The 22,170-nt window shown below is 44.5% G+C and overlaps 1 long non-coding RNA gene across 47 annotated transcripts in view; it reads left to right on the forward strand.

Annotated features, from left to right (window-relative positions):
- The window catches only part of LOC307181221, a 2,056,127-nt gene that overhangs the window by 1,770,763 nt on the left and 263,194 nt on the right, over positions 1-22,170 (forward strand). For 46 of the 47 annotated variants that reach the window (XR_013826124.1, XR_013826125.1, XR_013826150.1 and 43 more), the window contains 2 exons: positions 4,002-4,083; positions 13,853-13,934. The exons of the other annotated variant lie outside the window; for it this stretch is intronic. This is a non-coding gene — a long non-coding RNA (uncharacterized lncRNA). The remainder of the gene's footprint in view (positions 1-4,001; positions 4,084-13,852; positions 13,935-22,170) is intronic. 47 annotated transcript variants of the gene reach the window in all.

Genomic DNA, 22,170 nt, shown 5'->3' on the forward strand with positions numbered 1-22,170 from the left:
CTTGTGAGCTGGCCGCAACACCGCAGGATGTCTTCAGGCCCTAATCTGGTTCCGGCACGGCACGCTGAGCCTTTGGTTATTTCCTCTTCCTGGTGGGAAATGAGAGTTAAATTTGCCCGTCCAGACACCTCCAGCTAGTCTCTCATTTGTTCTCCTTATTCCTGTTCATCTTCCGCAGAAATTGCAATCTGGGCCAAACAGGAGGTTAAAGGCGCTGACTCTCCAAGTCGGGAGAGTGTTAGTAAAGCGTCTGGAATGTTGCACCCGAGTACCAGGGGAGGAAAACTGAGACATATTTGAACACGTCTCCCGTTCACACGGTTGATCATACTCTGGGTTCCACATGCATGTTTTAGCTGAAGGAAGAATACATTAAACCTGGAGAGTTGAGACCCGTGGAATGGGTACCATGCAATATGTCTTCAAAGGGTCTTCATTTGCTCACCGAACCTCTCCAATCCTATCACTGCTGCGTTTATGCCCCTGTACACGTGCTTGATTCTCTTTTGGAGACATAGCAATCCATAGGTTTTAAGATACTTACTAGTCAGGTACATTCTTAGGCGTTTAATATGGGGTGTTGAGTCCATTTCGTTGAGCAAGGAGTAGCTCTTTTCTATTCCATATTTGGCTTCAGGAACTTTATCTGTGCTCATTTCAATCTCTGGTTTTATGCAGCACCCCAACTCACCTTTCCCCTTAAGCAAGCATAAGTTGGTTTTCTAAATTTGAGACCCTGTTCTGTTTTGGAATGCAGTTCCTGTGTAGCCAAGTTTACATTCCGTGTATTAGTGATATCTTATGATGTTTCTTTTTCTGTGTGACTTATTTCAGTTAGAATCATCGTACCTGAATCCACTCATTATGCTGCTAATGGCCTGATGACATAGATTTCATTGCTGAGTGATATTGCTTTGTAAGTAAATACCACAACTTCTTTATCCATTTTTCACTTTCTGTGATGTTGAACTTGTACTGTAAATGAGGTTCTTGTAAACAGAGACGTCCCAAACTTTGGGGTGGCTGTGTCTTTTTGATTTTAATTTCCCTAAGCTATAGGACCATAAGTGGAAGTGCCCTAGGCTCTGTTGCTTTGTTTTTTAGATGTTTCAGTAAAAAACACCATACACTTCTCCCGAGTGTCTGTTGGCAATTTACATCCCGCCCATTAGCATAACAAGGCTCCCAGTTCTCCATGGCCTGTCCTGCCTTTCTGGATTTTAGACTTTTTTCAGATGGCCCTTTTGACCGGGGCGAAGTGAGACTTCATTGTAGTGCAGATTTCCTTTACAAGCTTGCTTGGTTGGCCAAAAAGCATGTATACGTTTTTTCCTGAATATATTCAGGAAAAAACGCATACGCTCTTTTTGGCCAAGTGCATCATTGTGGACGTTCTGCCTCTTTTCCTATGCTTTCAATGCAATTCCAGTCTACCTCCTGAAATCGGTTTCCTGCAATTCTGCCCTGCTTTCAAGTCCTCTTGGCAGCCTTACTTCAGTCTATTTTTGGACGATAGCTGTCATTTATAACTCTGCAGGTTTGTGAATTATAGTGTCCCTGAGCTCCTTTCTTCAACTCGCTTTCTTGTGAGCTGGCCGCAACACCGCAGGATGTCTTCAGGCCCTAATCTGGTTCCGGCACGGCACGCTGAGCCTTTGGTTATTTCCTCTTCCTGGTGGGAAATGAGAGTTAAATTTGCCCGTCCAGACACCTCCAGCTACTCTCTCATTGCTTCTCCCTATTCCTGTTCATCTTCCGCAGAAATTGCAAACTGGGCCAAACAGGAGGTTAAAGGCGCTGACTCTCCAAGTGGGGAGAGTGTTAGTAAAGCGTCTGGAATGTTGCACCCGAGTACCAGGGGAGGAAAACTGAGACATATTTGAACACGTCTCCCGTTCACACGGTTGATCATACTCTGGGTTCCACATGCATGTTGTAGCTGAAGGAAGAATACCTTAAACCTGGAGAGTTGAGACCCGTGGAATGGGTACCATGCAATATGTCTTCAAAGGGTCTTCATTTGCTCACCGAACCTCTCCAATCCTATCACTGCTGCGTTTATGCCCCTGTACACACGCTTGATTCTCTTTTGGAGACATAGCAATCCATAGGTTTTAAGATACTTACTAGTCAGGTACATTCTTAGGCGTTTAATATGGGGTGTTGAGTCCATTTCGTTGAGCAAGGAGTAGCTCTTGTCTATTCCATATTTGGCTTAAGGAACTTTATCTGTGCCCATTTCAATCTCTGGTTTTATGCAGCACCCCAACTCACCTTTCCCCTTAAGCAAGCATAAGTTGGTTTTCTAAATTTGAGACCCTGTTCTGTTTTGGAATGCAGTTCCTGTGTAGCCAAGTTTACATTCCGTGTATTAGTGATATCTTATGATGTTTCTTTTTCTGTGTGACTTATTTCATTTAGAATCATCGTATCTGAATCCACTCATTATGCTGCTACGGGCCTGATGACATAGATTTCATTGCTGAGTGATACTGCATTGTACGTAAGTACCACAAGTTCTTTATCCATTTTTCACTTTCTGTGATATTGAACTTGTACGGTAAACGAGGTTCTTGTAAACAGAGGCGTCCCAAACTTTGGGGTGGCTGTGTCTTTTTGATTTTAATTTCCCTAAGCTATAGGACCATAAGTGGAAGTGCCCTAGGCTCTGTTGCTTTGTTTTTTAGATGTTTCAGGAAACACCATACACTTCTCCCGAGTGTCTGTTGGCAATTTACATCCCGCCCATCAGCATAACAAGGCTCCTACTTCTCCATGGCCTGTCCTGCCTTTCTGGATTTTACACTTTTTTCAGATGGCCCTTTTGACCGGGGGGAAGTGAGACTTCATTGTAGTGCAGATTTCCTTTGCAAGCTTGCTTGGTTGGCCAAAAAGGGTGTATACGTTTTTTCCTGAATATATTCAGGAAAAAACGCATACGCCCTTTTTGGCCAAGTGCATCATTGTGGACGTTCTGCCTCTTTTCCTATGCTTTCAATGCAATTCCAGTCTACCTCCTGAAATCGGTTTCCTGCAATTCTGCCCTGCTTTCAAGTCCTCTTGGCAGCCTTACTTCAGTATATTTTTGGACGATAGCTGTCATTTATAACTCTGCAAGTTTGTGAATTATAGTGTCCCTGAGCTCCTTTCTTCAACTCGCTTTCTTGTGAGCTGGCCGCAACACCGCAGGATGGCTTCAGGCCCTAATCTGGTTCCGGCACGGCACGCTGAGCCTTTCGTTATTTCCTCTTCCTGGTGGGAAATGAGAGTTAAATTTGCCCGTCCAGACACCTCCAGCTAGTCTCTCATTGGTTCTCCCTATTCCTGTTCATCTTCCGCAGAAATTGCAAACTGGGCCAAACAGGAGGTTAAAGGCGCTGACTCTCCAAGTGGGGAGAGTGTTAGTAAAGCGTCTGGAATGTTGCACCCGAGTACCAGGGGAGGAAAACTGAGACATATTTGAACACGTCTCCCGTTCACACGGTTGATCATACTCTGGGTTCCACATGCATGTTTTAGCTGAAGGAAGAATACCTTAAACCTGGAGAGTTGAGACCCGTGGAATGGGTACCATGCAATATGTCTTCAAAGGGTCTTCATTTGCTCACCGAACCTCTCCAATCCTATCACTGCTGCGTTTATGCCCCTGTACACACGCTTGATTCTCTTTTGGAGACATAGCAATCCATAGGTTTTAAGATACTTACTAGTCAGGTACATTCTTAGGCGTTTAATATGGGTTGTTGAGTCCATTTCGTTGAGCAAGGAGTAGCTCTTGTCTGTTCCATATTTGGCTTAAGGAACTTTATCTGTGCTCATTTCAATCTCTGGTTTTATGCAGCACCCCAACTCACCTTTCCCCTTAAGCAAGCATAAGTTGGTTTTCTATATTTGAGACGCTGTTCTGTTTTGGAATGCAGTTCCTGTGTAGCCAAGTTTACATTCCGTGTATTAGTGATATCTTATGATGTTTCTTTTTCTGTGTGACTTATTTCATTTAGAATCATCGTACCTGAATCCACTCATTATGCTGCTACGGTCCTGATGACATAGATTTCATTGCTGAGTGATACTGCATTGTACGTAAGTACCACAAGTTCTTTATCCATTTTTCACTTTCTGTGATATTAAACTTGTACGGTAAATGAGGTTCTTGTAAACAGAGGCGTCCCAAACTTTGGGGTGGCTGTGTCTTTTTGATTTTAATTTCCCTAAGCTATAGGACCATAAGTGGAAGTGCCCTAGGCTCTGTTGCTTTGTTTTTTAGATGTTTCAGGAAACACCATACACTTCTCCCGAGTGTCTGTTGGCAATTTACATCCCGCCCATCAGCATAACAAGGTTCCCAGTTCTCCATGGCCTGTCCTGCATTTCTGGTTTTTACAATTTTTTAGGATGGCCCTTTTGACCGGTGGGAAGTGAGACTTCTTTGTTGTGCACATTTGCATTGCTTGCTTGCTTCGTTGCCCATAAAGTGCGTATGGGTTTTTCCTGGATATAGTCAGGAAAAAACGCATACGCCCTTTTGGGCCAACTGCATCATTGTCGAAATTCTGCCGCTTTTCATGTGCGTTAAAGATGAGTCCAATCTATCTCTTGAAATCTGTTTCTTGCAATTCTGTCTTGCATTCAGATCCTCTTCTTTGCCTTACCTCAACATATTTTTGGACGTTAGTTTTCATTTATAACTCTGCAGGTTTGTGAATTGCAGTGACCCTGAGCTCCATTTTTTAAGTTGCTCTTTTGTGAGCTGGCCTCAAACTCGCAGGATTGCTTCAGGCCCTATTTTGGCTCCGGCGAGGCAGGCTGAGCCTTCCTTTAATTCTTACTCTTAATGGGAAATTAGAGTGATATGTGCCCGTCCAAACCCCTACAACTCTTCTCTCATTGGTTCCCCCCCTTCCCGTTCATCCTCCTCACAATTTGCAAAATGTGTGAAACAGAAGTTTAAATGTGCTGATTCTCCAAGTGGGGAGATTCTAAGTAGCGTGGCTGGAATGGTGAACAGGAGCACCAGGAGAGGATAAATGAGGTGCATTTTAGACACATCTCCCGATCACATGGTGTACAGTCCTCTGGGTTTTCCATGCATGTTTTAGCTGTAGGAAGATCCCTTGAACCTGCAGATTTGGGACCCATTGAATGGGTACCAGGTAGTATTACTTTAAAGGGTGTGCATTTCCTCACCCAACCTCACATTTCTCTTAGCGCAAACAGTTTCCAGCCTTATGTCTCATCCTGCTGTGGGTCTAGATGTGTTCAATCCATGTTGCATCACCGTCCCTGAGGAAAAGTTGTAAGAGGTTTTCTCTGTCTCTCTGTCGTTTATTTTTTTCAATTTATTACTATATTGGTTACAGCTGATTTTCAAAGCTCTGTTTCTTGCTGCTGTACATCCACTTGATTCACGTACAGAGAGACATCAATAAATTCTTTTTCAGATTCTTACCAGTCGTATATATTCTTTTCCGGTGACTTGAGTGTGCTGAGTGCAGTTCTTTTAGCTACCGTGTAGGCCTTGTTGATTATCAGTTTGGTATTTGGAATGGTATCTTTGCTAATTTCAACCTCCTGGATGATGCCTCACCCCTCCCCACCTTTCCCGTTTAGCAGCCTTATGCGTGTTTTCTACATATTTGACTATGTTTTTGTTTTGTAATTTATTTCATGTGTAGCCATTTTGGATTCCACCTTTAAGTGATATCTTATGATATGTGTCTTTTTCTTTTTGAATTCTGTCACTTAGAATGATCATACGTAACTCCTCCGGAGTTGTTACAACTGGCCATATTTCATTGATTTCCAGGCTGAATAATATTCCACTCTACCTAAGTACCACATCTCTATCCATTTTTTCCCTCCAGAGACATTTAAGTTATATCCTAGTCGAGGATCTTTTAAACAGAGAGGGGGTAAACATTGGGGTGCCTGTGTCCTCTCGATTTTTGTTTTTCCCAAGATATACGCCCATGAGTGCAAGTGCCCTATGCTCTGTAGCTCATTTTGTAGATGCTTTAGTAAACACAATACACTTCTCCAGAATGGCCGTTGGCAATATACATTTCCACTATAAGTCTCACAGGGCTCCCTCTTCTCGTTGCCCTGTCCTGCATTTCTGTTGTTTACGCTTTATGAGGATGGCTCTTCTGACTGATGCGAAGTGATATCTTTTGTGGTATTGACTTCCAGTGCCCACCTGTTTGGTTGGCTAAAAAAGTGTATGCCCTTTTCTTGAATATATACAGAAAAGAACGCATACACCCTTTTTGGCCAACTGCAATGTTGGCAATGTTCAGCTCCTTTTCTTGTGCTTAATGGCGAGTCCTTTCTACCTCCTCAAATCCCTTTCCTGCCATTCTCCCTTGCTTACAAGTCCTTTTCTCTGACTTTCCTCAAGACATTTTTCAGTGATGGATATTTTCAACTCTGCAGTTTTGTGAATTTTACTGCCCCTGAGTTCCATTGTTCAACTCGTGTTTATGGGAACTGGCCACAAAGCAGCGGGATTTCCTCAAGCCCTATACTGTTTCCATGGGCAACCCTAGCCTTTGGTCAATTCGTCTTCCTGATTGGAAATTAGAGTGACATGTGCCTGTCTGAACACCTAGGACTTGTCTCTCATTGTTCCTCATCCTTCCGCTTCATCCTCTGGACAAATTCCAAACTGTACGCAACAGGATGTTGACAGTGCTGACATCTCCAAGTGGGGAGACTGTTAGTAAAGATGCTGGAGGGGTGAACCCGAGCACCAGGAGATGAGGAGATGAGATGCCTTTTCCAAACTCTTCCCGATCAGACGGTATACCATCCTCTGGGTGTGACAGACATGTTTTAGCAGTAGGAAGAGTCCCATTCATGTAAGGAGAACACCAGGGCTTTTTCAAAATCAGTGTCTCCCCGAAACCCAAACTGGGGAATTTTTTAAGCTATGGCTACACATATGTTCATTAAGGGCCTTGGGAAGTAGGCAGAGTCCAAACTTTAGATGATTGAAGTCTTCAGGGTCAGAAGCACTCACCACCAGCTTCCCTTAGGCTACACTTTAACTGTCATTGATAGATGATGTCAATAAAAATATCTATTCTTTTTCAGATTATTTCCCCTTATAGGTTATTGCAAAATGTTGAGTGTAGTTCCCTGTGCTATACAGTAGTTCCTTGTTGATGATCTATTTTATACATAGCAGTGTGTATGTGTTAATTCCAAACTGTTAATTTATCCCTCCTCCCACCTTTCCCCTTTGGTAATAATAAATTATAAGATTTTATACTTCTCAGAAATGGGGGAGCTGAAAGAGAGGTATCATTTTCAATGGAAAAGCATTTAAAACAAGATTGAAGGTTTAACCAAGATTATTAGATGTACATCCTTGGAAAGAAATCACTTCGTTTCTCTAATATTGACCTGACAAATAAGACAAACCTTTTCACTGAACTTGCTTATAAAAAGTGATGGAAATATCAAATGGAAGTGTTAAAAACATCTTATTTTACCCGAGCCTTATACACTGTTCTATGTTAACTACAGTTTGGCTCACACATCTGTTCATTGAGGTTACAATAGTCTCAATTTCTGTTACTGATCCTCCAGAGTGGACCCCAACAAGTGTCCCCCTGCCCAGTGTCATTGGGACCAACAGATCGAGACTGAGTTTTGTTCACAAGCAAAGGAAACTTTATATTTTGATCAGAGAATGGGGAGGTGAGAGCATGCACTACCCCGTGGGCTGTGGGCTGGGCTGCTGTGTAGAGATCCTGTCAGAGTCAGTGGGAGGGAGGGAGGCGGTGGAGCTCTCGAGGGCCGGGTTGGCTGTAGCTCAGGCTCTATATCGTGGAGTCTGCACTGGGCCCCAGGAGCTGAGGTGTCGACCCAGCCATTCTGCAGTAGGAAATCTGGTCTGAAGTACCGGGTGTGGAACCTCTGCATGCGGGACCCTAGGAGCACGTGAAATTAGACAAAGCACAAAGGATAAAAAAGGTTAGACTTGACTTTATTGCCCAGATTCTACTTTTATCTCCCAGGGATTTTTAATGGGCTTTGCTGGGGACAAACCCCTCCTCTGCCTTTTGTCCCGTTCCTCATTCTTGGAGTGCTGAGGGTGCAGACCCTTCTTCTGTAACTGCTGAGTGCTGAGTTGGGAGCCCTCATACCCTGGGGCGAGGGTCAGAGCTTCTCCCCAGCAGCCTCCCGGTGACGTTGATTGTCCCCAGGACCCCTGCCTCCCTGCTCGTCCACCTGAGCACCAGCATTGGAAGTGTTATAGATTCTAATGACCTTTAAGGGTCCAGGAAAGAGATGTGCAGAGACGCTGTGGGGGCCGGTTTCACCCCGCCCCACATTTGTTCGGCCACCTTAGGCTGACCGTCTCTGCCAGCCTAGATGCTCTGACCAGTAGTCTGCGCTTTCTTCAATTAGGCCCCTGAATTAACGTACAAACAGCACCAGGTGTCAGAGCCCTGCCCGCTCAACTCCCAGACAGTCCAGGGTCAGTGGTGATCAAGGACCATGATGGCTACTGAGTCAACAGCCTTTTGAAGTAAACAGGAGTCCAGCCGGTCTTATTGGCCACCATCATCACGGTGTCTGTAGGCTTTTCTATGGTGACAGTGTGGTATACTGTTCCCCCGCCAAGATTATTAGCTCCCCTCTGGGTGCAGTAAGTCCTGCAAGCAGTAGTCTACTCTTTTGGGACACACTCTTGTTGTTTTATGAGAGAAACTCCAGGTCAAGTGATGTTCACACGAGTCGTCATGGTGCCCTGTTGCCCCCGGTTATCTCTCTGGATGTTGGAGTTGGAGGGCCTCCTCACTCGAGGTCGGTGTGCCCACGGAGCGAACCCTGCAACTTCAGGGCATGGTTGGTGGTTAGGATCACCACGTGGGGTCCTTTTCCCTTAGGAGGGAGGTGGCCTTTTGGGCTGCTGATTTCCAGGTTTTTAGATACCGCCAGTATCTTGGCCAGATGTGGCAGTGGGCCAAGCCCCTTAGTGACCGTAGTTTATCCTACCTGGATGGCATTCTTGCATTGTTCCATTTCAAGTGGTCCCAGTTTTTGCACTAATTCTCCAATGGCGATTCACCTTTCACCGGGAATGTAAAGGTCAAAGGGTTTAGCTAAATTAGGGAGTTCCAGGGCAAGGGTCTGAATTGACTGCTCTTTCCATTCTTGAAAGGCCACTTCTGGATTCTATTCAAAAGGATCATCATCTTTTCCTTTCAGTGTTTCATATAGAGGCCCAGCTAGTAGACTGTAGCTAGGGATCCAGAAGCAGCAAACCCTGGCCTCCCCAGGAACCCCTAAGCTGTCTTCTAGTTTTAGAAAGGGGTAAGGCTGAAAATGGTTTCTTCCCTTTCCTGGGATGGGCTTCTCTGACCTTCTGTGAGAATGAAGCCCAGGCAGGTCACCGCAGTCTGTGATATTTGAGCTTTTTCTTGGACAACTTCTATCCTTTATTGGCTTGGTAGTTCAGAGGCCTCCTTAGTAGGGCTGGTGATCAGAATGTCGTCTGCATATTGAAGGAGGGTTTCCTTTTCCAGAGGTAGAACTTTTAGGTCTTTAGCTAAGCTTTCCCCAAAGATGGTGTGGGAATTTTTGCACCCTTGGGGCCAGACGGCCCGGAAGTATTGTTTTAGTTGTATGTTGAGTCCTGCCACTCACAAGCCAAAATTTCTTGTGACTCTGGGACTAATGGAATACAATAGAAGGCATCATTGAAGACTAATACAGAATACCATGTCCTGGTGGTTGGTAGAATGACCAGCAGGGTGTAGGAATTAGGAGCAACTGGAGGTATATCTTCGGTGGCTTCACTGAGTGTCCTGACATCCTTTACCAGGTCCCCAGCGGCCCATGGGGCTCTCGTGGTCAGACCAATCCCAGAATATGGAGCTCACCTGTGCAGGTACCCCACCCCCACCCCAGCCCACGGGGCTCTCGTGGTCAGGCCCCTCCCAGGATACAGAGCTACCCTTGCAGGTACCGTGGCAGGGCTGGGCACACAGGAACCGTGCACATAGCCCTCATTGCAGAGCACCCCCAGCTCACCTGTCGCTCAGAGCTGACACAGAGCACCTCAGAGCAGGACTTGAACTAACAAACAGCAGCTGCGACAGGTCTGTGACCCTGGGCATCACTCCGTGAGGCCTCCCTCCACCTGGTCTTCCAGAGACTTCCACTGCACCCGGGGCACCAGGCCTCTGTCTCCAACCACCACCCACCCCTCCTCTCCCTGACTCCTGGGTTCCTCTCATTAGGAGAGGGTTTTCTTGAAGTTGTCTCCCACTCATGGGCCAGATAAAATGATTAGAAAACAAGCCAAAGCTGCAGCCCCTTGTCTATCCTGACTCTCAGGAGCCCACACCTGTTCCTTGGACCTGGCCGGTTCAGCAAGTTCCATTTTCTGCAACTGTGAGCCCCTGAGGGGTGATGATTGGCTGACCTGGGCAGCCTTACCGTGCCGGCCAGCCCTCCCCAGGTGTGCCTGGGTTGAGATCAATATAAATACCACTCCAGGCAGCAAGAGCCCCTGCAGCCGTGCCTGACGCCATTTTCTCTGCCCTGTCAGCAGTCTCCGGGCTGGGCTGGTGGGAGGGAGTGAGAGGCCACGGCTTTGTGGGTGGCCCAGTGTGAGTGGGGCTCTGCTGGACTTTCTGCAGCAGTTGCCAGGCTGCCACCTGCTAAAGAAGAGGGTGTGTCACCCATACCTGCTGCTGGAATTTCTCCCTGGGCAGAGGTGAGGAAGGAAAAAAGCAGTGGGGGCAGGGACAGGACGGGTATCTCAGGCAGGGAAATGGAAATCTTCCAGAAGAGCACCCAGGGCCAGGACCATCCTGGCTGGCCTGCAGGCACCAAGTCGGCCGGCATGCTGTCACTCGTGTGGCTCTATGGCCCTTCCTCTAGGCTTTCAAGTCCTTGTATATATTCAGGTGTTTTACCTGGGACGGGTGGGAATAGTTCAGCAGCAACTGGCCTGGGGCTCAGCTCACGTTTACTCACAGATGCCTCGGCACGGTGCCCCAGCTTTGCAATGAGGACGCTTGTTGCGTGGGGGCTGCTGGCTGAATGGGAGACGATTCCCCACCACTGACCAACTTCAGAATTGTTTACAACTGGAGCAAGTGCCCTGATACGGTTTTCCTCTGTGTAACTGGTGGGTTCTGTGTTTTTTTTCTCTTTTTCGTTTTTGGTTCAAGGTAGATTTTATTCCTCTTTTTTGTATTTACAGATATAAGCATGGAAATAATTTATTCATATAAATACATGTATGTGCAGGGAATAATTGTTTTTTCTGTTTTATTTTTTAAATTTTACTTCTTTTTAATTTTGAATTTTATTTTATATTTTTATACAGCAGGTTCTTATTGGTTATCTATTTTATACATATAAATGTATACATGCCAATCCCAGTCTCTCAACTCCTCCCACCACCACCCCCCCAACAGCTTTCCCCCCTGGTTGTCCATACGTTTGTTGTCTACATCTGTTGCTCTATTTATGCCTTGCAAAATGGTTAACCTGTACAGTTTTTCTAGGTTCCACATATATGCATGAATATACAAGATTTGTTTTTCTCTTTCTGACTTACTTCACTCTGTATGACAGTCTCTAGATCCATCGACGTCTCTACAAATGACCCAATTTCATTCCTTTTCATGGCTTAGTAATATTCCATTTTATATATGTACCACAGCTTTATGCATTCGTCTGTCTGTGGGCATTTAGGTTGCTTCCATTACCTCGATATTGTAAATAGTGATGCAATGAACATTGCGGTGAATGACTCTTTTTGATTTATGGTTTTGTCTGGGTATATGTCCAGTACTGGGATTGCTGTATCATATGGTAATTCTATTGTTCGTTTCCTAAGAAATTCCATATTGTTCTCCATAATGACTGTATCAATTTATATTCCCAACAATAGTGGAAGAGGGTTCCTTTTCTCCACACCCTTTCCAGCATTTTTTGTTTGTAGATTTTCAATGATGCCTATTCTACCAGGCGTGAGGTGATACCTCATTGTTGAATCCATTTCGTTGAGCAAGGGGTAGCTCTTGTCTATTACATATTTGGCTTATGGAACGGTATCTGTGCTAATTTCAAACTCTGCTTTTATGCAGCACCCCAACTCACCTTCCCCCTTAAGCAGGCATAAGTTGGTTTTCTAAACTTGAGACCCTGTTCTGTTTTGTAATTCAGTTCATGTGTAGCCAAGTTCACATTCCGTGTATTAGTGATACCTTATGATGTTTCTTTTTCTGTGTGACTTATTTCACTTAGAATCATCGTGCCTCAATCCACTCATTATGCTGGTACGGGCCTGGTGACATAGATTTCATTGCTGAGTGGTATTCTGTTGTACAGAAGTACCGCAACTTCTTTATCCATTATTTGCTCTCTGGGATATTTAACTTGTGCCGTAGAAGAGATTCCTGTAAAAAGAGCCGTCCCAAATTTTGGGGTTGCTGTGTCTTTTTGATATTAATTTCCCTAAGCTATAGGACCATAAGTGAAAGTGCCCTAGGCTCTGTTGCTTTGTTTTTTAGATGTTTCAGGAAACACCATACACTTCTCCCGAGTGTCTGTTGGCAATTTACATCCCGCCCATCAGCATAACAAGGCTCCCAGTTCTCCATGGCCTGTCCTGCCTTTCTGGATTTTACACTTTTTTCAGATGGCCCTTTTGACCGGGGGGAAGTGAGACTTCACTGTAGTGCAGATTTCCTTTGCAAGCTTGCTTGGTTGGCCAAAAAGGGCGTATGCGTTTTTTCCTGAATATATTCAGGAAAAAACGCATACGCCCTTTTTGGCCAAGTGCATCATTGTGGACGTTCTGCCTCTTTTCCTATGCTTTCAATGCAATTCCAGTCTACCTCCTGAAATCGGTTTCCTGCAATTCTGCCCTGCTTTCAAGTCCTCTTGGCAACCTTACTTCAGTATATTTTTGGACGATAGCTGTCATTTATAACTCTGCAGGTTTGTGAATTACAGTGCCCCTGAGCTCCTTTCTTCAACTCGCTTTCTTGTGAGCTGGCCGCAACACCGCAGGATGGCTTCAGGCCCTAATCTGGTTCCGGCACGGCACGCTGAGCCTTTGGTTATTTCCTCTTCCTGGTGGGAAATGAGAGTTAAATTTGCCCGTCCAGACACCTCCAGCTAGTCTCTCATTGGTTCTCCCTATTCCTGTTTATCTTCCGCAAAAATTGCAAACTGGGCCAAACAGGAGGTTAAAGGCGCTGACTCTCCAAGTAGGGAGAGTGTTAGTAAAGCGTCTGGAATGTTGCACCCGAGTACCAGGGGAGGAAAACTGAGACATATTTGAACATGTCTCCCGATCACACGGTTTATCATACTCTGGGTTCCACATGCATGTTTTACCTGAAGGAAGAATACCTTAAACCTGGGTAGTTGAAACCCGTGGAATGGGTACCATGCAATATGACTTCAAAGGGTCTTCATTTGCTCACCGAACCTCTCCAATCCTATCACTGCTGCGTTTATGCCCCTGTACACACGCTTGATTCTCTTTTGGAGACATAGCAATCCATAGGTTTTAAAATACTTACTAGTCAGGTACATTCTTAGGTGTTTAATATGGGGTGTTGAGTCCATTTCGTTGAGCAAGGAGTAGCTCTTGTCTATTCCATATTTGGCTTAAGGAACTTTATCTGTGCTCATTTCAATCTCTGGTTTTATGCAGCACCCCAACTCACCTTTCCCCTTAAGCAAGCATAAGTTGGTTTTCTAAATTTGAGACCCTGTTCTGTTTTGGAATTCAGTTCCTGTGTAGCCAAGTTTCCATTCCATGTATTAGTGATATCTTATGATGTTTCTTTTTCTGTGTGACTTATTTCAGTTAGAATCATCATACCTGAATCCACTCATTGTGCTGCTAAGGGCCTGATGACACATATTTCATTGCTGAGTAATATTGCTTTGTAAGTAAATACCACAACTTTTTTATCCATTTTTCACTTTCTGCGATGTTGAACTTGTACTGTAAACGAGGTTCTTGTAAACAGAGCCGTTCCAAACTTTGGGGTGGCTGTGTCTTTTTGATTTTAAATTCCCTAAGCTATAGGACCATAAGTGGAACTGCCCTAGGCTCTGTTGCTTTGTTTTTTAGATGTTTCAGGAAACACCATACACTTCTCCCGAGTGGTTGTTGGCAATTTACATCCCGCCCTTCAGCATAACAAGGCTCCCAGTTCTCCATGGTCTGTCCTGCCTTTCTGGATTTTACACTTTTTTCAGATGGCCCTTTTGACCGGGGGGGAAGTGAGACTTCATTGTAGTGCAGATTTCCTTTGCAAGCTTGCTTGGTTGGCCAAAAAGGGCGTATGCGTTTTTTCCTGAATATATTCAGGAAAAAACGCATACGCCCTTTTTGGCCAAGTGCATCATTGTGGACGTTCTGCCTCTTTTCCTATGCTTTCAATGCAATTCCAGTCTACCTCCTGAAATCGGTTTCCTGCAATTCTGCCCCGCTTTCAAGTCCTCTTGGCAGCCTTACTTCAGTCTATTTTTGGACGATAGGTGTCATTTATAACTCTGCAGGTTTGTGAATTACAGTGCCCCTGAGCTCCTTTCTTCAACTCTCTTTCTTTTGAGCTGGCCGCAACACCGCAGGATGGCTTCAGGCCCTAATCTGGTTCTGGTACTGCATGCTGAGCCTTTGGTTATTTCCTCTTCCTGGTGGGAAATGAGAGTTAAATTTGCCCGTCCAGACACCTCCAGCTAGCCTCTCATTGGTTCTCGTTATTCCTGTTCATCTTCCGCAGAAATTGCAAACTGTGCCAAACAGGAGGTTAAAGGCACTGACTCTCCAAGTCGGGAGACTGTTAGTAAAGCGTCTGGAATGTTGCACCCGAGTACCAGGGGAGGAAAACTGAGACATATTTGAACACGTCTCCCGATCACATGGTTGATCATACTCTGGGTTCCACATGCATGTTTTAGCTGAAGGAAGAATACCTTAAACCTGGAGAGTTGAGACCCGTGTAATGGGTACCATGCAATATGACTTCAAAGGGTCTTCATTTGCACACTGATCCTCTCCAATCCTATCACTGCTGCGTTTATGCCCCTGTACACACACTTGATTCTCTTTTGGAGACATAGCAATCCATAGGTTTTAAGATACTTACTAGTCAGGTACATTCTTAGGCGTTTAATATGTGGTTTTGAGTCCATTTCGTTGAGCAAGGAGTAGCTCTTGTCTATTCCATATTTGGCTTAAGGAACTTTATCTGTGCTCATTTCAATCTCTGGTTTTATGCAGCACCCCAACTCAACTTTCCCCTTAAGCAAGCATATGTTGGTTTTCTAAATTTGAGACCCTGTTCTGTTTTGGAATGCAGTTCCTGTGTAGCCAAGTTTACATTCCGTGTATTAGTGATATCATATGATGTTTCTTTTTCTGTGTGACTTATTTCAGTTAGAATCATCGTACCTGAATCCACTCATTATGCTGCTACGGGCCTGATGACATAGATTTCATTGCTGAGTGATACTGCATTGTACGTAAGTACCACAAGTTCTTTATCCATTTTTCACTTTCTGTGATATTGAACTTGTACGGTAAATGAGGTTCTTGTAAACGGAGGCGTCCCAAACTTTGGGGTGGCTGTGTCTTTTTGATTTTAATTTCCCTAAGCTATAGGACCTTAAGTGGAAGTGCCCTAGGCTTTGTTCCTTTGTTTTTTAGATGTTTCAGGAAACACCATACACTTCTCCCGAGTGTCTGTTGGCAATTTACATCCCGCCCATCAGCATAACAAGGCTCCTACTTCTCCATGGCCTGTCCTGCCTTTCTGGATTTTACACTTTTTTCAGATGGCCCTTTTGACCTGGGAGAAGTGAGACTTCATTGTAGTGCAGATTTCCTTTGCAAGTTTGCTTGCTTGGCCAAAAAGGGCATATGTGTTTTTTCCTGAATATATTCAGGAAAAAACGCATACGCCCTTTTTGGCCAAGTGCATCATTGTGGACGTTCTGCCTCTTTTCGTATGCTTTCAATGCAATTCCAGTCTACCTCCTGAAATCGGTTTCCTGCAATTCTGCCCCGCTTTCAAGTCCTCTTGGCAGCCTTACTTCAGTATATTTTTGGACGATAGCTGTCATTTATAACTCTGCAGGTTTGTGAATTACAGAGCCCCTGAGCTCCTTTCTTCAACTCGCTTTCTTGTGAGCTGGCCGCAACACCGCAGGAGGTCTTCAGGCCCTAATCTGGTTCTGGCACGGCACGATGAGCCTTTGGTTAATTCCTCTTCCTGGTGGGAAATGAGAGTTAAATTTGCCCATCCAGACACCTCCAGCTAGTCTCTCATTGGTTCTCGCTATTCCTGTTCATCTTCCGCAGAAATTGCAAACTGGGCCAAACAGGAGGTTAAAGGGACTGACTCTCCAAGTGGGGAGAGTGTTAGTAAAGCGTCTGGAATGTTGCACCCGAGTACCAGGGTACGAAAACTGAGACATATTTGAACACGTCTCCCGATCACATGGTTGATCATACTCTAGGTTCCACATGCATGTTTTAGCTGAAGGAAGAATACCTTAAACCTGGGTAGTTGAAACCCGTGGAATGGGTACCATGCAATATGACTTCAAAGGGTCTTCATTTGCTCACCGAACCTCTCCAATCCTATCACTGCTGCGTTTATGCCCCTGTACACATGCTTGATTCTCTTTCGGAGACATAGCAATCCATAGGTTTTAAGATACTTACTAGTCAGGTACATTCTTAGACGTTTAATATGCGGTGTTGAGTCCATTTCGTTGAGCAAGGAGTAGCTCTTGTCTATTCCATATTTGGCTTAAGGAACTTTATCTGTGCTCATTTCAATCTCTGGTTTTATGCAGCACCCCAACTCACCTTTCCCCTTAAGCAAGCATAAGTTGGTTTTCTAAATTTGAGACCCTGTTCTGTTCTGTAATTCAGTTCCTGTGTAGCCAAGTTTACATTCCGTGTATTACTGATATCTTATGATGTTTCTTTTTCTGTGTGACTTATTTCAGTTAGAATCATCATACCTGAACACACTCATTGTGCTGCTAAGGGCCTGATGACATAGATTTCATTGCTGAGTGATATTGCTTTGTAAGTAAATACCACAACTTCTTTATCCATTTTTCACTTTCTGCGATGTTGAACTTGTACTGTAAACGAGGTTCTTGTAAACAGAGCCGTTCGAAACTTTGGGGTGGCTGTGTCTTTTTGATTTTAATTTCCCTAAGCTATAGGACCATAAGTGGAAGTGCCCTAGGTTCTGTTGCTTTGTTTTTTAGATGTTTCAGGAAACACCATACACTTCTCCGGAGTGGTTGTTGGCAATTTACATCCCGCCCATCAGCATAAGAAGGCTCCCAGTTCTCCATGGCCTGTCCTGCCTTTCTGGATTTTACACTTTTTTCAGATGGCCCTTTTGACCGGGGGGAAGTGAGACTTCATTGTAGTGCAGATTTCCTTTGCAAGCTTGCTTGGTTGGCCAAAAAGGGCGTATGCGTTTTTTCCTGAATATATTCAGGAAAAAACGCATACGCCCTTTTTGGCCAAGTGCATCATTGTGGACGTTCTGCCTCTTTTCCTATGCTTTCAATGCAATTCCAGTCTACCTCCTGAAATTGGTTTCCTGCAATTCTGCCCCGCTTTCAAGTCCTCTTGGCAGCCTTACTTCAGTATATTTTTGGACGATAGCTGTCATTTATAACTCTGCAGGTTTGTGAATTACAGTGCCCCTGAGCTCCTTTCTTCAACTCGCTTTCTTTTTAGCTGGCCGAAACACCGCAGGATGGCTTCAGGGCGTAATCTGGTTCCGGCACGAAACACTGAGCCTTTGGTTATTTCCTCTTCCTGGTGGGAAATGAGAGTTAAATTTGCCCGTCCAGACACCTCCAGCTAGTCTCTCATTGGTTCTCGCTATTCCTGTTCATCTTCCGCAGAAATTGCAAACTGGGCCAAACAGGAGGTTAAAGGTACTGACTCTCCAAGTCGGGAGAGTGTTAGTAAAGCGTCTGGAATGTTGCACCCGAATGCCAGGGTACGAAAACTGAGACATATTTGAACACGTCTCCCGATCACATGGTTGATCATACTCTAGGTTCCACATGCATGTTTTAGCTGAAGGAAGAATACCTTAAACCTGGGTAGTTGAAACCCGTGGAATGGGTACCATGCAATATGACTTCAAAGGGTCTTCATTTGCTCACCGAACCTCTCCAATCCTATCACTGCTGCGTTTATGCCCCTGTACACATGCTTGATTCTCTTTCGGAGACATAGCAATCCATAGGTTTTAAGATACTTACAAGTCAGGTACATTCTTAGGCATTTAATATGCGATGTTGAGTCCATTTCGTTGAGCAAGGAGTAGCTCTTGTCTATTCCATATTTGGCTTAAGGAACTTTATCTGTGCTCATTTCAATCTCTGGTTTTATGCAGCACCCCAACTCACCTTTACCCTTAAGCAAGCATAAGTTGTTTTTCTAAATTTGAAACCCTGTTCTGTTCTGTAATTCAGTTCCTGTGTAGCCAAGTTTACATTCCGTGTATTACTGATATCTTATGATGTTTCTTTTTCTGTGTGACTTATTTCAGTTAGAATCATCATACCTGAATCCACTCATTGTGCTGCTAAGGGCCTGATGACACAGATTTCATTGCTGAGTGATATTGCTTTGTAAGTAAATACCACAACTTCTTTATCCATTTTTCACTTTCTGCGATGTTGAACTTGTACTGTAAACGAGTTTCTTGTAAACAGAGGCGTCCCAAACATTGGGGTGGCTGTGTCTTTTTGATTTTAATTTCCCTAAGCTATAAGACCATAAGTGGAAGTGCCCTAGGCTCTGTTGCTTTGTTTTTTAGATGTTTCAGGAAACACCATACACTTCTCCCGAGTGGTTGTTGGCAATTTACATCCCGCCCATCAGCATAACAAGGCTCCCAGTTCTCAATGGCCTGTTGCCTTTCTGGATTTTACACTTTTTTCAGATGGCCCTTTTGACCGGGGGGAAGTGAGACTTCATTGTAGTGCAGATTTCCTTTGCAAGCTTGCTTGGTTGGCCAAAAAGGGCGTATGCGTTTTTTCCTGAATATATTCAGGAAAAATCGCATACGCCCTTTTTGGCCAAGTGCATCATTGTGGACGTTCTGCCTCTTTTCCTATGCTTTCAATGCAATTCCAGTCTACCTCCTGAATGCGGTTTCCTGCAATTCTGCCCCGCTTTCAAGTCCTCTTGGCAGCCTTACTTCAGTCTATTTTTGGACGATAGCTGTCATTTATAACTCTGCAGGTTTGTGAATTACAGTGCCCCTGAGCTCCTTTCTTCAACTCGCTTTCTTGTGACCTGGCCGCAACACCGCAGGATGGCTTCAGGCCCTAATCTGGTTCCGGGACGGCATGCTGAGCCTTTGGTTAATTCCTCTTCCTGGTGGGAAATGAGAGTTAAATTTGCCCGTCCAGACACCTCCAGCTAGCCTCTCATTGGTTCTCGCTATTCCTGTTCATCTTCCGCAGAAATTGCAAACTGGGCCAAACAGGAGGTTAAAGGGACTGACTCTCCAAGTCGGGAGAGTGTTAGCAAAGCGTCTGGAATGTTGCACCCGAGTACCAGGGGAGGAAAACTGAGACATATTTGAACACGTCTCCCGTTCACATGGTTGATCATACTCTGGGTTCCACATGCATGTTTTACCTGAAGGAAGAATAACTTAAACCTGGAGAGTTGAGACCCGTGGAATGGGTACCATGCAATATGACTTCAAAGGGTCTTCATTTGCTCACCGAACCTCTCCAATCCTATCACTGCTGCGTTTATGCCCCTGTACACACGCTTGATTCTCTTTTGGAGACATAGCAATCCATAGGTTTTAAGATACTTACTAGTCAGGTACATTCTTAGGCGTTTAATATGGGGTTTTGAGTCCATTTCATTGAGCAAGGAGTAGCTCTTGTCTATTCCATATTTGGCTTAAGGAACTTTATCTGTGCTCATTTCAATCTCTGGTTTTATGCAGCACCCCAACTCACCTTTCCCCTTAAGCAAGCATAAGTTGGTTTTCTAAATTTGAGACCCTGTTCTGTTTTGGAATGCAGTTCCTGTGTAGCCAAGTTTACATTCCGTGTATTAGTGATATCTTATGATGTTTCTTTTTCTGTGTGACTTATTTCAGTTAGATTCATCGTACCTGAATCCACTCATTATGCTGCTACGGGCCTGATGACATAGATTTCATTGCTGAGTGATACTGCATTGTACGTAAGTACCACAAGTTCTTTATCCATTTTTCACTTTCTGTGATATTGAACTTGTACGGTAAACGAGGTTCTTGTAAACGGAGGCGTCCCAAACTTTGGGGTGGCTGTGTCTTTTTGATTTTAATTTCCCTAAGCTATAGGACCATAAGTGGAAGTGCCCTAGGCTCTGTTGCTTTGTTTTTTAGATGTTTCAGGAAACACCATACACTTCTCCCGAGTGTCTGTTGGCAGTTTACATCCCGCCCATCAGCATAACAAGGCTCCCAGTTCTCCATGGCCTGTCCTGCCTTTCTGGATTTTACACTTTTTTCAGATGGCCCTTTTGACCGGGGGGAAGTGAGACTTCATTGTAGTGCAGATTTCCTTTGCAAGCTTGCTTGGTTGGCCAAAAAGGGCGTATGCGTTTTTTCCTGAATATATTCAGGAAAAAACGCATACGCCCTTTTTGGCCAAGTGCATCATTGTGGACGTTCTGCCTCTTTTCCTATGCTTTCAATGCAATTCCAGTCTACCTCCTGAAATCGGATTCCTGCAATTCTGCCCCGCTTTCAAGTCCTCTTGGCAGCCTTACTTCAGTATATTTTTGGACGATAGCTGTCATTTATAACTCTGCAGGTTTGTGAATTACAGTGCCCCTGAGCTCCTTTCTTCAACTCGCTTTCTTGTGACCTGGCCGCAACACCGCAGGATGGCTTCAGGCCCTAATCTGGTTCCGGCGCGGCACGCAGAGCCTTTGGTTAATTCCTCTTCCTGGTGGGAAATAAGAGTTAAATATGCCCGTCCAGACACCTCCAACTAGTCTCTCATTGGTTCTCGCTATTCCTGTTCATCTTCCGCAGAAATTGCAAACTGGGCCAAGCAGGAGGTTAAAGGGACTGACTCTCCAAGTCGGGAGAGTGTTAGTAAAGCGTCTGGAATGTTGCACCCGAGTACCAGGGTACGAAAACTGAGACATATTTGAACACGTCTCCCGATCACATGGTTGATCATACTCTAGGTTCCACATGCATGTTTTAGCTGAAGGAAGAATACCTTAAACCTTGGGTAGTTGAAACCCGTGGAATGGGTACCATGCAATATGACTTCAAAGGGTCTTCATTTGCTCACCGAACCTCTCCAATCCTATCACTGCTGCGTTTATGCCCCTGTACACATGCTTGATTCTCTTTCGGAGACATAGCAATCCATAGGTTTTAAGATACTTACAAGTCAGGTACATTCTTAGGCGTTTAATATGGGGTGTTGAGTCTATTTCGTTGAGCAAGGAGTAGCTCTTGTCTATTCCATATTTGGCTTAAGGAACTTTATCTGTGCTCATTTCAATCTCTGGTTTTATGCAGCACCCCAACTCACCTTTACCCTTAAGCAAGCATAAGTTGGTTTTCTAAATTTGAGACCCTGTTCTGTTCTGTAATTCAGTTCCTGTGTAGCCAAGTTTAAATTCCGTGTATTACTGATATCTTATGATGTTTCTTTTTCTGTGTGACTTATTTCAGTTAGAATCATCATACCTGAATCCACTCATTGTGCTGCTAAGGGCCTAATGACACAGATTTCATTGCTGAGTGATATTGCTTTGTAAGTAAATACCACAACTTCTTTCTCCATTTTTCACTTTCTGCGATGTTGAACTTGTACTGTAAACGAGGTTCTTGTAAACAGAGCCGTTCCAAACTTTGGGGTGGCTGTGTCTTTTTGATTTTAATTTCCCTAAGCTATAAGACCATAAGTGGAAGTGCCCTAGGCTCTGTTGCTTTGTTTTTTAGATGTTTCAGGAAACACCATACACTTCTCCCGAGTGGTTGTTGGCAATTTACATCCCGCCCATCAGCATAACAGGGCTCCCAGTTCTCAATGGCCTGTTGCCTTTCTGGATTTTACACTTTTTTCAGATGGCCCTTTTGACCGGGGGGA

Source organism: Stenella coeruleoalba (genome assembly GCF_951394435.1).
Source record: "Stenella coeruleoalba genome assembly, contig: scaffold_47, whole genome shotgun sequence".
Classification (NCBI taxonomy): Eukaryota; Metazoa; Chordata; class Mammalia; order Artiodactyla; family Delphinidae; genus Stenella; species Stenella coeruleoalba.